Raw genomic sequence first — 13,941 nt, 5'->3', positions numbered from 1 at the left:
CATAGGAGAAGCGGGCTCTTCATGCACTGAATGAATGCATGTCTCTATAATTTCTCTCTCTTCTTGTTGACTTGACAAAATTGGAGGTAATGGAAATTCAACCTGGATATGAGAAGCTCCACCATCTTGGGGTTCTTGAGGAGTGGATTCCTATCGCTATGAAGGGGCCTATTCTTGAACATGCTCTGCCTAAATCCTCTAAGGAGAGGCTCTCTTCCTCTTTTCCTTCTTCTTCTTTGAAGGATGGTAGTATCCCACTAGATGATCAAGTTAGTAGACTATTTTTGGCCTGATTGGAGATTGGAGCGCAAAGATAGGAACTGTGACTTTCTTTCCCTTTCCCCTTTCTAGGTGAGCATGTGCATGGAATATCACTGTATCCAAAATTGGATCAAGTGGAAAGGGTTTCTTGATCCAACTCTTTGTCATTCTAATGACATGTCTCGCTTGATGATTAATATCATCTCCTTCCTCTCTATCAATTTCTACATTCAGAATGGGCCTCTCACCAACCTTTTCTACATTGAATAGGGGATCTAGTAGCTCCCATGAGTCCTATAGCCTTATCTCATCTGGGATGGTCAAGTGGAGAGTCTTCTTTGCTAAATAAAAAGTCATTTTATAATAGTCTCTGATATGAACATCGTAGTCATTTATGACATTTATCCAATGATCTTCAATGGCGTCCTTGTGGTATAACTCTTTTTCTGCCAGGTTTTCCTCTTTACCAACATTGTCGAAGATTGGCTAGGGAGAGTTATATTCTTCAAGAGGATAATTCTCCCATTCCCACTTGAAAGTCAGGATATCTTGCTTTTTGTTTACCTGGTATGCTCCTATTACAAAAGGCCAATCCCAACAAGGCCTCCATTGTTTTTTGATCCTCTCATAACTTGACTCAATCTGCCATGAAATTTTTATTAGAACCAACTTGTCACTCTGGTACCTTTAGAGTTTCTTTGGATTGATGGATGCACCACCAACCTAAATGTATGTGAATGTCACAGGTGCCACTCGCACACTGAGATGGCATGGTGAGCAATGTTGCAAAGGTGAGTAGGGTGCGGGGCAATGCATGCACTCTTGTTAAAAAAAGGGGGGGGGGAGTGTGTTATCTCTCCCTCCTTGTTGCTTGGAAAAAAATTAGCAAGCAAGAAGGGGAGGGAGGGTTTTATAACCCTCTCTCACTTTTTCAAGTATGTTGTGCCTTGATGCACGTGCTAGATGATTTTTATTTATTTTTTTGATTCTAAGGCTCCTAACTAAATTTTCTTCTCTCGACTCCTGAACTATGAGTGTGAGAGTTAAAAAAAAGTAGGGGGTCCCCATTCCTATTGAGGAATGGGGCATGTGTTGTGGACACCACAATAGTATATCAATCTAAAACTATACTTTTTGGCAGACCATGTAGTCTTACAACTTCTTTGAAAAACTCCACCACATGAACAACATCACGAGTCTTAAAATGTGGTATCTTTTAAAACTTGTCAACCACCACAAAAATAATATCATACGCACACTATTTTCTCAATAATCCAAGAACAAAATCCATGCTGACATCCTCCCGCAACTTCTCTCGTATAGGTAATGGATGATACAACCCTGTATTCTGCTTCACTCCTTTTGCCATCTGACATACTCTGTAACATTGTACAAACTTCTTCACATCTTGTTACAACTATGGCCAGTAATAATTCTTAGCAACCAAAGATATGGTTTTATCAATGTCTAACCAATCCTCCACTATGCTTCTCCTTGATCAGATTCTCTCTCATTGAACTTTTGGGTATGCACATTTGGCTTCTTTTGAATAACATACCATCCTAGATCATGAAATCCAACCACTTTTCCCTATTAAGTGTAATAGGTTTTGTAGTGCATCTCCCATTTGACTTTTGTAAGTTGTCCTGATGGATGCAACCTTGATGATCTTTTGTTGTGTTTGGATCATGATTGTGACCCTGAGTGGTCTACACCGTTGAGGTGTTTGGATTTATGTTTCTTTATCAGTTGCTTTATTTATGCTTTTGACTGATCTATGAGATTATGATATGATTTTTGGTTCACTGAGGTTTGTGCTAGTGGTTACCAGGATCGATGTGGTATCATAAGGTTTTTCTATGATTACCCTGAGATGTGTCTAGAGATTGCACTATGTACTATTACCATGCTACACGGGACTAGGTTCCTATAGTGGTGGTTAGTCATGTTTATGACTATGGTTGTTTATATGTTTTTAAATGCCTTTTTAATGCAGAGTAATCAATCATTATTAATGTGTAAGTAATTAAATGGATTGTTCTTGTGGGATTATTTGGTTATGTGTTGCAGGCATTTACCTTGTTATATTTCTGATTAGAGAGATATCTGTTCTCATGTTATGTTTACATTTGAGATGACCTAAGGGTCAAATGTTACTCTTTGATTCTAGTATCATAGATATTAGACTACTATGTTGTTCAGTTAATCATATTGCATGATGATGCCATTTTGAGATGACAGTGTGTTTTATGATGTTATCTGGTATTTGGACATACCTCTGATTTTGTTATGTGATGGATTTAATGCTATGGTTTTTTACTTCATTCTTGCGTTGCTATATCTTTTGCGAACGTGAGTGATGTAAATAGATTATTTTAATATAATTAAATAAATGGTTAAATTAGGTGATTTAATACATTTATTGCTTCGGCTATGTTATTATATGCAATTGCACTTGATCGTGTTATTTAGTGTGCAGGATTTATATCCCTGGTAGTGGCACATGGAGTTAGTGATTCAGCCGTTCATATTTTACCAATGTCATCCTTGTATGGTCGACGTATCCTTAATTAAATGTTTAAATTAAACCTTTCGGTGATTATTAAATCTGAACTCATTTGCATTATGTGATTAGACTAGTAAGTGTGTCTGTGCATTTAGAGGTTCGCATTATCGCGAAAGTTATTAAGGAGGTTTATGCATTTTTGGGTTTTCAGGCTTTTTAATTGATTTATTTTAATTTTTGGCAGCTTTTCCATAGATGAATTCCTATTTATAGGAATAGCCTATTTTTCATTTGGGTTGATTCAGGGTTTAACTGGATTGGCTGGTTAAATGCCCTAATCGATTATTCACCCAAAAAGTGAATAAGTATCCAAAAAGGAATTTAATTCCTCACTTCTCACTTTCAAATTGGAAAGTTGGAGAGTAAAACCCAAAAATCCTCTTCATGAGGATTTATTTTTCTGTTTGTTGTGGGAGCTACGGGCATGGGATCAACGCAAGGTTGGGCTCATTGGATCTGGCTCAGGGAAACCTTGGATTGCCGCGATTTTTAGCTACTTCTGCGAGATATTTATTTTATGGTTCAGATTCCCGTTTTGCCATGGATGTTCTTTTGTGTGTTTTTGGTTGGATCGCGTGAGATTGTATTTTCCTTGTGCGAGACTATTTCTTCCTCGCGCGAGACTGTTTCTTCCTCGCGCAAAAGAATACACTTCCCGCACGAGAATGTAAATCTTCACGCGGCGCATAGGAATCCTCGTGCGAGAATGTGAATCCTCACGCGAAGCTCAGTAGTCCTCGCGTGAAGAGCGCACTTTCTCGCGCGAAGCGGTGAAAGATCTTGTGCGAAACTCTAGACCAATTTTCTTTGTCGCGTGAGAAACAGGGGCTATCTAGGCTTGTCGGATGAAAGTTCAGAAGTTGGTTTTGGACACCCTTTTGGTTTTTACACCTTCCTGGTTCAAAACAAATTTCCTAGGGGTTTAAAATATATCATTTAAGTATAAGTTGACGTATGACGTATATTTAAGTATAAGTTGACATATATTTAATTATAAGTTGACTTATATTTAATTATAAGTTGATGTATATTTAATTATAAGTTGACGTATATTTAATTTCTTATACTTAAGATATATTTTAATATATGCGACAAATCGTTTGAGATAGGTTTCAAACCTCTCGGAGATAAGTTATGGATTCTAGGAAATTTCAGGGCTTTAGAAATCCAGACTTAGCCAATTTTCAAGGCTTCAGGATTTCAGGCTTTGCCAGATTTTGAGATTTTGCATTTTACCCCAACTTGGTGTTTTGTTGATGAGTGGTCTTTTCTTGTGCCCTCATCTTGTTGTGGTGGTTGTTGGCTTTTTTTTGGGTGTGTCAGTTGGGTAGTGGCATTCAGAGATTCATTGGTTGTTGGGATTGTGTTGAAGTCTTCCGTTGCGATCGTTGTGATACCTATATGATGTTGTCTTGTGCATTCATACTTGTAAAAAAAAAAATATCTTGGCTTGATTTGAATCCTTGTTTCCAAGGATCTTCGGGCGGGGCATTACATGTTTTGTACAAGCCTTCCACACTTCACCAAAATTAGGATCATGTAGATACAGAGTGCCGAGTTCCTTGAACCCAAACAAATCTATATGTATTTTTGTCATCAAATTTTTTCTTCAACTAAGAGCATCTGCAAGTCTATTAGACTTCCCACTACTATGTTTCAAAACAAATGTATAACTCTTCAAAAACTCAACCCACTTTAAATGCATTTAGTTCAATTTTCCTTGTCTATTCAAATATATCAAAGCTTGATGATTAGTATACAAAACAAACTCCTTAGGAAGAAGATAGTGTCTCCACTTATTCAATGCTTAAACTATAGCATAAAATTCCTAATCATAAATAAAATATTTTCTTTTTGCATCACTCAACTTCTAACTAAAATAAGAAACAAGTCTACCTTCTTGGCACATAAAAAATGCTATTGTAGTACCAGTAGCATCATAGTCTACTTGAAACACCTTGTTAAAAATCAAGAAGTGCTAAGATAGGCTGATCAACAACTTTTTGTTTCAATAGATTAAAAATTTTATCTTCTCCTATAGTCCACTTAAATTCTTTCCTATCCCCTCTCATTGTTTTAGTCAAGGGTCCAAAAATACTGCTAAAACCTCTTATGAACTTTTTGTAAAAACTAGCTAGTTCATGAAAAGATCTTACCTTTGTCACACTTGTTGGAGTAGGCCATTCAAGGATAGACTTCACTTTCTCTAGGTCTATTTTTTGACGTTCTGCCCAGACTACAAATCCAAGGTACACCAACTCCTTCTTTACAAAACTATATTTTTTTCAAGTTTATCAGCAACTTTTCTTCCCTCAACTTATCAAACACATTGCAAATATGAATCAAATGCTCCTCTAATGTCTTACTAAAGATCAATATATCATCTAGGTAAAAAATGTAAACTTACCTAGAAACTCCTTTAGTACCACATTCATGAGCCTCATGAAAGTGCTCAAAGCATTGGTTAGCCCAAAAGGCATGACTAACCACTCATACAATCCTTCTTTTTTCTTGAAAGTAGTCTTCCACTCATCACCTTCTCTAATATGAATTTAATGGTATCCACTCTTTAGACCTATCTTTGTGAAATACTCAGCTCCACTCAAATGGTCCATAATATCATCCATCCTTGGCAATGGAAATATGTACTTGATCATGATCTTGTTGATAGCACAAGAGTTTGTGCACATCCTCCATTCTCTATTCTTCTTTGGTTCTAATACTTCTAGTACAACACATGGACTTAGACTCTCTTGAATCAACCCCTTCTAGAATAAATCATGAATTTTTTTTGTTCAACTCTTTAGTTTCTTCTAGTGTCATTTTGTGCACTGCCTTGTTTGTAAAATTGGCTCCTAGAACCAAATCCATTTGGTGACCAATCTTGCTCACTGGGGGCAATCCATCAGGTATATTATTTGTTACAATATTAAAAAATTCTCCCAACATATCTAAAAATTCTCTAGTTACCTCCTCTACTTATTCTTTACCATCTTTTGGAATGATAGGAAAACATATATGCTTATGCTTCATTCCTTTGAGAAACTCTTTTCCTTCAACAAAACATATTCTGGAAGCACTACATACCTTTTCTTCTTTCTTCTCCAATGCCTTAAACTTATGGTTCACTCCATCCTTGGTTAGAGTGTATGTATTTGCTCACCCATCATGTATAACATGTATGCCAAACTACAACAACCTACCTAGCAACATATGACATATGTCCATATGTATGATATCACAAAGTACCTCATCCTGGTAGCTTCCAATCTTGAACTTCACTCAACATTGCTCATTGACCATGGTCTTGTGGTCATCTTGGACCCAAGAAATATAGTATGGACATGGGTGTTTCTACGTCTTTAGCTTCAACTTAGTTACCATCATTTTTGACACTAGATTATCAGTACTTCCAACATCAATGATCATATCAAAACACTTATCTTCACAATTGCACCTTGTACAAAACAAGCTCCTTTTGTGATTAGGTTTATTCTCACCACTCAATAAAACTCTTTTGTTAACTAGGACTTCTCTTTTAACATCTTCAGAATGTGATGATCTAGTATCTTCATCAATGTTTGCAACTCTGGCCTAGCCTTTTGTCTTTCAATCTATCCTTCCTTAGCACTGGGAATATTTTAATATTTTATGCCCTTCTTATTTGTAGTGAAAACATTTTCCATATAAGCCTCCTCTTCTAGATCCTTGTCCTATACCTCTTTTTCTCTAATCTCTATATTTTTGATCATGGAAATAATTGGAACTGTTTCCCCGCTTGTTCTAACTACTACTTCCAACCTCATCCTTGTTCTTCTAATCATCATTATTGCCTCCATAAGATTGTTCACTAGATCTTCCACTGTGACCTCTTTCGCTATTCTTGTTGTCAAGCTTCTTGTTTAGTTTTTCTTCAACTGTGAGGGAAAATTAGTATGCCTCCTCAATAGTATTCATTCAAACCAAACTTAGCTTTTCTTGAATGCTTGGCCTTAATCCAATAAGATAATAGGTGACTTTTTCCTTATTTGCTTCTACATGGCAAATTCTTATGAGAATTTAGTAGAACTCTTCAGTATACTCTTGAACATATTTTCTTGCTTGCTTTAACCCTTGAATTTTCTTCAATAGATCAAGCTCATAATCCATGGGAATGAATTTCCACTTCATTTTTTCTACCATTCGATCCCATCTCATGATTTTGTCCTTTCCCTTTCTATTTCAGTCCAACTAAACTTCCTACGACTAGATCTTCACATATCCCTTAAGTTTTGCCTTCATAAACTTGACGCTATTAGGATCCTCAATATCTTCATACTCAAAGTACTCCTCTAGTTCATTGATCCAATTTATTAGCTTCTCTGGGTTAATATTTCCTAAAAATATGGGAACTTCAAACTTAGGTCTTTTTCCAATCTTGGAGGTGGTCTTAAAAAACCTTTATTCCTTTGGGTTTAAAATTGCCTCTACTTTGAGATTTTCTTCTACTTCATCCTCATCCTTGCTTTCATCTCATACATGAAGATTTATTCCTCTATGAATTTGTTCTTATAATGCTTGAATTTTTCTTTGGAGGGCTTGGAAACCCTTAGGTGTAACACCTATAGCTCTTCCACCATGCTCTCTTCATGGAGACATTTTCATGCTTTTGTTGAAACCCTAGTGAAAAATGCCTCATGATTGGTGATTTATCTATACACTTAGCCCAAAAAATGGTCAGTGATCTATCCACACACTAAATAACTCTAGCTCTGATACCACTTGATGAAGGGTGCTCCCCTTAATACTATAACCACATAACAAAAACTAAGAAACAATAGCAAATGCAAGATCAAAATATGGACTTCTTATTTTCCCTATTGATGTTTTTATTGGATATGAAAATATATATTGCATATATACCAATCCAATAAATTACCTTCTAGAGTCAGCTATAAAATCTAATTCAAATAATCTCCACTAAGTCAGCTTACTACTCTAACTTGGGTCCTCAAGATAACTCACGTGATATTGATATAGAGGGCCTAGGTTTCCAAAAAATAAACACCTAATTAAAGGTTCTAATCTTGAATCATCCAATGATTCTTTTTTCTTTTCATTTCCACCAATCCAAGCCTCAAAGTCTCTTTCCCCAACTTATCTCTTAGGTGTAGTTGGTCTGGTGTAGTTTTGATCCTCCACTTTAGCACTAGTCCTACTAGCACTTCTCTCTATCTAATAACCTAACCCTCTCTTAGGATATTTTTATTTAATTCCCTTGGATTCCAATGGTATTTTAGATACCCTTCATAAGCTTATTGACCTTATGCATTTGGTCACAACAAAACCCAAAGAAAAGTCCCTTTCGCCACATAGGCCTAATTAAGCATAATAGCTTCTAGGTCTAGTAACCTTGTTTTCAACCAACACTTCAAATTATTCCAAAAAGACCCATTAAAAACCTTAGGAATCTGAAATATATCCCATAGAACTCCATGATTCAAAATTCTCAAAGCTTCACAATACCCATAACCCTATTCAATCTTAAGCCGTAGTTTCTAGCATATTTTGTAGGCCTCCAGACTATTTTTTATATAAAATTAATAATGATTAATAGTGAATATAAATCTTAAAATCAATAATTATTTTAGTAGTAATAATTGATCACCATATAAAATTATATTTTAAATCATTAATGTGTAATTTTGTTGTTCTATTACTATTCATTAAATATTAGATTAACACTTGCAGTGGAAGAAGATATTACAAAAATGTGATATATGATATGTTGGGTGAGTTGTACCATTTCAATTATGTTTTAACACATTAGAAAATGTTGTATTTGTAAACACAATGAGAATAGGTCTAAGAGAAACTAAGTGGGAAACTAAGACTTCTTTTTGAATAAGATGAAAATTTTAAATAAATAAATCATTCTACAAATTCTCTTCTTACTAGAGCAAAACTTGGAGTCATAACTAAAAAATTCTAAACCAACCTTCCATTCCACTTGTAAACTCAAGGTAGCATACCAAGGCTTCAAGGAACACCATTTTCTAGACCAATCTTGATCATGGGTGTGCTCTGTGCCAACTTCCACAAACTATCCAAGCTCACATACTCTTAGCAGTTAGCCTAGGGTAGCACTCTATGGCTTAGAAACCAAAAAAAATTGAAATAAAGAGCCAAAACACTATTTATGCTATCTAACCTATCACCCCACTACGTTTCATGCATTTTCTACCATGGGTGATTAGGTCAGAGCCATTTTTGTACAAACAACCCTATGAAGGTAGTTCTTGGGCCATTCAACAAGAAAATGCTATAACTTACAAACCTAATGACTTTAGCACAAGTTTGAAAATTAAAAGAACTAGGAAAGACTAATCTACAAAATTGATAAAATTTATCTCCTATTTCAATCTGTACACAATCATACTACACCATTAAGCAATGAAAAATTTAGGAAATTGTCTGTACAATAGTCCCACACATGCATAATCTATTGATAAACATTAAAACCTTTCAAAATATGATCTTCCATGCTCATATATTCAAGCATGGGTAGTGAAAACCTCCAAAAATAACATTTTCAATTTTTTTTGCAAAAATTGCAAAAGTTGCTCAAGCAACTTTGCAACTTTTGAGCATTTTTTTCTCCTTAGGACTTTTGGCCAAATGGGTCCACCTAGGACCATTCTAGGACCCTAGATAAGATGTACCTATTTATGTAATCAAAGGCCCTAGTTACCAATCCCTAATCATATTTGACCTATTGAGCACCTTTTGGCTCAGTGAGTAACTTTTGAGCAACCTAGGACCCAGTGAGCAACTTGGCTCTTACATTTGGATTAGTTGCACTCCAAGAACTCCTAGAACTTATTAAGTGCACACACACACACACACACACACACACACACACACACACACTTAACTAACCTCTAATCACTGCAAAAACCAAGATTAGTGAAGTTCCCTGCACCATACTCCCCTAGGTAAAAGAACTCATGTCCATTTCATTAGGAGGTCATCAATGGTGACCTCATGGTTTAATATATCAGCTTCAGTCATCCAAGTAGCCCCAGCATCAGGTAGTCCCTTCTATTTCACCAAACAAGTCTTATAGGTTCCCTTCCTAGTATTCTTTACCACCATAGAATCCACAATGTGGTCTAGTTGCAAAGGTTGGGGAGTTGGTAAATCTAGAACCCAATCTACTGCTCCCAAATCTATAGTGATTGATTGACCTATATCAGCATGAGGAACTTTGTAGGGAAATATATCACATATGAAAAAAAAATGTGATATCCCTAAATCAAGAGGGAGTTCAAATTCATAGGCATTATTTCCAAACTTGTGTAGTATTTTCAAGGGTTCTATCTTCTTCATCAACAACTTGGTTGGATGTCCCTTTGGTATTCTCTCTTTCCTGAGATAAGCAAGTACCAAATCCCCCACTTTGAATTACAAGTCTCTCCTTGTTTTTGCCTTTCTTGGTCTTGTACTTTTCTACTTGGTTTTGCAATGTCTTCCTAAATTGGTAATATATCTCTTTCACCTATTATGAAAATGACTCTCCTTGTGCACTCCTCTTGTCCTGTAGACTAAGATCCCTTAGTTCCAAAATTCTCCTAGGTTGAGTCCCATATATAATTTCAAATGGGCTCTTTCTAGTGCTCCTATTCATAGAGTCATTATAAGCATACTTTGCATACCCTATGGTGTGAGCCCATGATTGACCATGGTACTTAATCAAACACATTAATATGTTGCCCAAAGATCTATTCACTACCTTAGTTTTCCCATTAGACTAGGGGTGATAAGCTGGAGAAAAGGAAAATTTGGTTCCTAGCATCTTGTAAAGAGTCCTCCAAAAGTGCCCTATGAATTTACTATCCCTATCACTCATGATTCTGAGTGGAAAACCATGGATTCTTACTATATCTCTGGAGAAGAAACCTTCTATATGTGAAGCATCATTTATTTTCTTTCATGGGATGAAGTGTGCCATCTTGCTAAAATGATCCATAACCATAAACACACTGTCATGCCCTCTAGGTGTCTTAGGGAGTCCTAAGACAATGTCCATACTCAAGCACTCCCATGGTCTTTGTGGTATGGTGAGTGGTTGATATAATATTGCATTACTAGTATGTCCTTTAGCCCTCTGACATGCACAACATTACTCCACAAACCTTCTTACACTAGTCTACAATCTAGGCTAGTGATAGTACCTAGAAATTTGTTCAAGTGTTTTGTCTATCCCAAAATGTCCCCCCAAAATTCCTTGATGTCTTTCCTTAATGATTTTTTCCCTCATGGATCATTATGGAATGTAAAATAGGTTCCCTTTGAATAAAAAACCTTCCCACTTCATGTAATTAGTAAAATCTACCTTAAAACCTTGCTTGACCTTTTCACATACCTCTTAGGCTTCCTTGAAGTCCTTATCCTCTTTTTAGAAGTCTTGTAGATCCTCCATTCCCACACTCTATAGTTGGATCTCTTCAATGGATAGGACTCTCCTACTAAGAGCATCAGAAACCTTGTTTCTCACACCTTTCTTGTGCTTGATCATAAAGGTTAATTCTTGCAAGTATTCCACCCACTTGATGAGTCTTTGAATAGGTTTCTCCTACCCATTCAAGAAGCTAAGGGCATGGTTTTCTGTATAAACCAAAAATTATTTTAGAAGGATGTAGTGTCTTCACTTCTTTAAGGTCATAGGTAGAGCACCTTTATTTTTCCTCATTCAATTGTTTTGAGAAAAATTCCATGGGGTGTCCTTTTTGGCTTAATACTACTCCAATAGATAGCTTTCTAACATCACACTTCATCACAAAGAGTTGGTTGAAGTCTAGAAACCTTTGGGTAGGTAGGGATCCAATCATTTTTTTCAAAAGATCAAACTCTTTATCTTCTACCTCTATCCATTTGAATTGGCATTTGATACCTCCCTTAGTGGTTTTGAGGATAGGTGCACATACATGACTGAATCCTCTCTTAAATTTCCTATAGTAAGATACCAAACCATGAAAAATCCTAAGGTATACCAATTTAGCTTTTAGAAACTCACACTTCTCTTGATTGATCATTAGCTTCTCTTGATGTAACATCCTCAAGACAATCTCCAAGTGCTTCATATGCTCCTCTTTGGACCTACTAAAGATTAGAATGTCATCCAAATACACAATAACAAACTTACCTATGAAATCTACTAACACCCCATTCAAAGGGCATCACTAGCCACTCATACAACCTTTCATTTGTCTTGAAGGCTATCTTTTATTCAGCACCAGGCCTTACTCTAATTTGATGGTACCATGATTTTAAATTCACCTTGGGGAATTAGCAAGAGCCTCCCAAATTATCTAGCAAATCTTCAATTCTTGACATGGGGAATCTATATTTGATGGTGATCTTGTTGATTTTCCCAAAATCAGCACATATCCTTCATTTTCCATCCTTATTAGGTGCATAGATAGTTGGTATGACATAAGGGCTCAAGTTCTTCCTTATTAGGCCTTTTTCCAACATATCTTGTATTTGCTTGGCAATCTCAACATTCTAACTTGGAGTCATCTTGTAAGCTACCTTGTTAGGTAGATTTTCCCTTGGTATCAGATCTATTTGATGACCTACCTCCCTCATAGGTGGAAATGCATTAGGTAGGCCATTGTTCACTACTTCATGGTACCTTTCCAACAACTACTAAATGCCTTGAGGTACTTGAAATTTCTCTTTAGTCTATTCTCTAGGCCTTACCACTACTAGAAAACATACTCCTTTATATTTCTTCTTAGCCTTTAGGAACTCCTTCTCACTCAATAACATCACACTTGGACCCACATGTTTCTCCTCCTTAGGCTCAGTCAAAGGGTCCATCTAAAATTTCTTACCTTTCTTTGTAATCACATAACTATTCTATTCCCCATCATGTATAACCTTCACATCATACTACCATAGACACGCTAACAAGAGATGAAAAGAATCCATGGGCATTATGTCACATAACACCTTGTCCTTCTATTCCCCTATCTCAAATTCTACAAATTTTTTCTCATCTACTAGTATTTGTTGGCCCTTGTTTAACCAAGACACCTTGTAGGGAGTAGTGTGGGGTATCCTCTTGAAGTTCAACTTATCTACCATCTCTGTAGACACTATGTTCTTAGTAGAGCTAGAGTCCACTATTACTTTGCAAATCTTCCCATGAGACACAATCTTCTTCTTCCCTACTACTACCCTATCATCTTGCATCATGTTCCACCATACTAGTGCTGACCCCTTGAGCCTAGCCTTATCATAGTGGAATCTCTTCTCTTCTTGTACCTTCTTATAGTGAAATTGATTTTCTATGGCTTCCAACCAATCTAGCAATTCCTCCCCATACAAACTAAGACTTTAGTAAGGGATATGCTCCATACTATCTTTTTTATGAGACTTAAAGGCATCCAAAAACACCTTCTTATCCTGATCCACCCTAGGATCCTTTCTCCTGTTAGATGTCTCCCCTATAAGGCTTTCATCTTCTTCCTCGCTATTTTCTCCCGATTCTATGATTTTCTTTTTACTTTTTAGGTCTTCCTAGTTAGCTTTGGCTAATAGATTCTTTACCAAATATAGTATGCAACCCTTTCTCATTTCCTTGGGTGGCATACTATCATCCTCTTGGTCTTCAACATCTGGCATATACCAAACTAAAAGTAGGCTCTAATACCACTTTGATGTAGAGGGCCTAGGGTTACAACAAATAAACACCTTGTTAAAGGTTCTAATCTTAAATCATCTACTAATTCTTGTTTCTTCTCCTTTCCACAAATCCAAGCCTCAAAGACTCTTCTCCCAACTTTCCTCCTATGTGTAGTTTGTCTGGTGTAGACTTGATCCTCCACTTTAGCACTAGTCCTACTAGCCTTCTCTCCCTCTAGAAACCTAACCCTCACTTAGGATCTTGTTCTTTTACTCCCTTGGAGTCCACTAGTGTTTTAGATACCCTACATAATCTTCCTAACCTTATTGAATACTTTTGGTCACAACAAAACCAGAAGAAAACTCCCTTTCTCCATATGGGGCTAAGTAGGCCTAATAGCAACTAGGTCTAGTAACCTTGTTTTGCACCAAAACTTCAAATT

Source organism: Cupressus sempervirens, chromosome 11 (assembly GCF_028749045.1).
Source record: "Cupressus sempervirens isolate cs-2001-9-10 chromosome 11, ASM2874904v1, whole genome shotgun sequence".
NCBI lineage: Eukaryota > Viridiplantae > Streptophyta > Pinopsida > Cupressales > Cupressaceae > Cupressus > Cupressus sempervirens.
The sequence above is the reverse complement of the archived record's forward strand: the minus strand, read 5'-3'. Positions refer to the sequence as shown.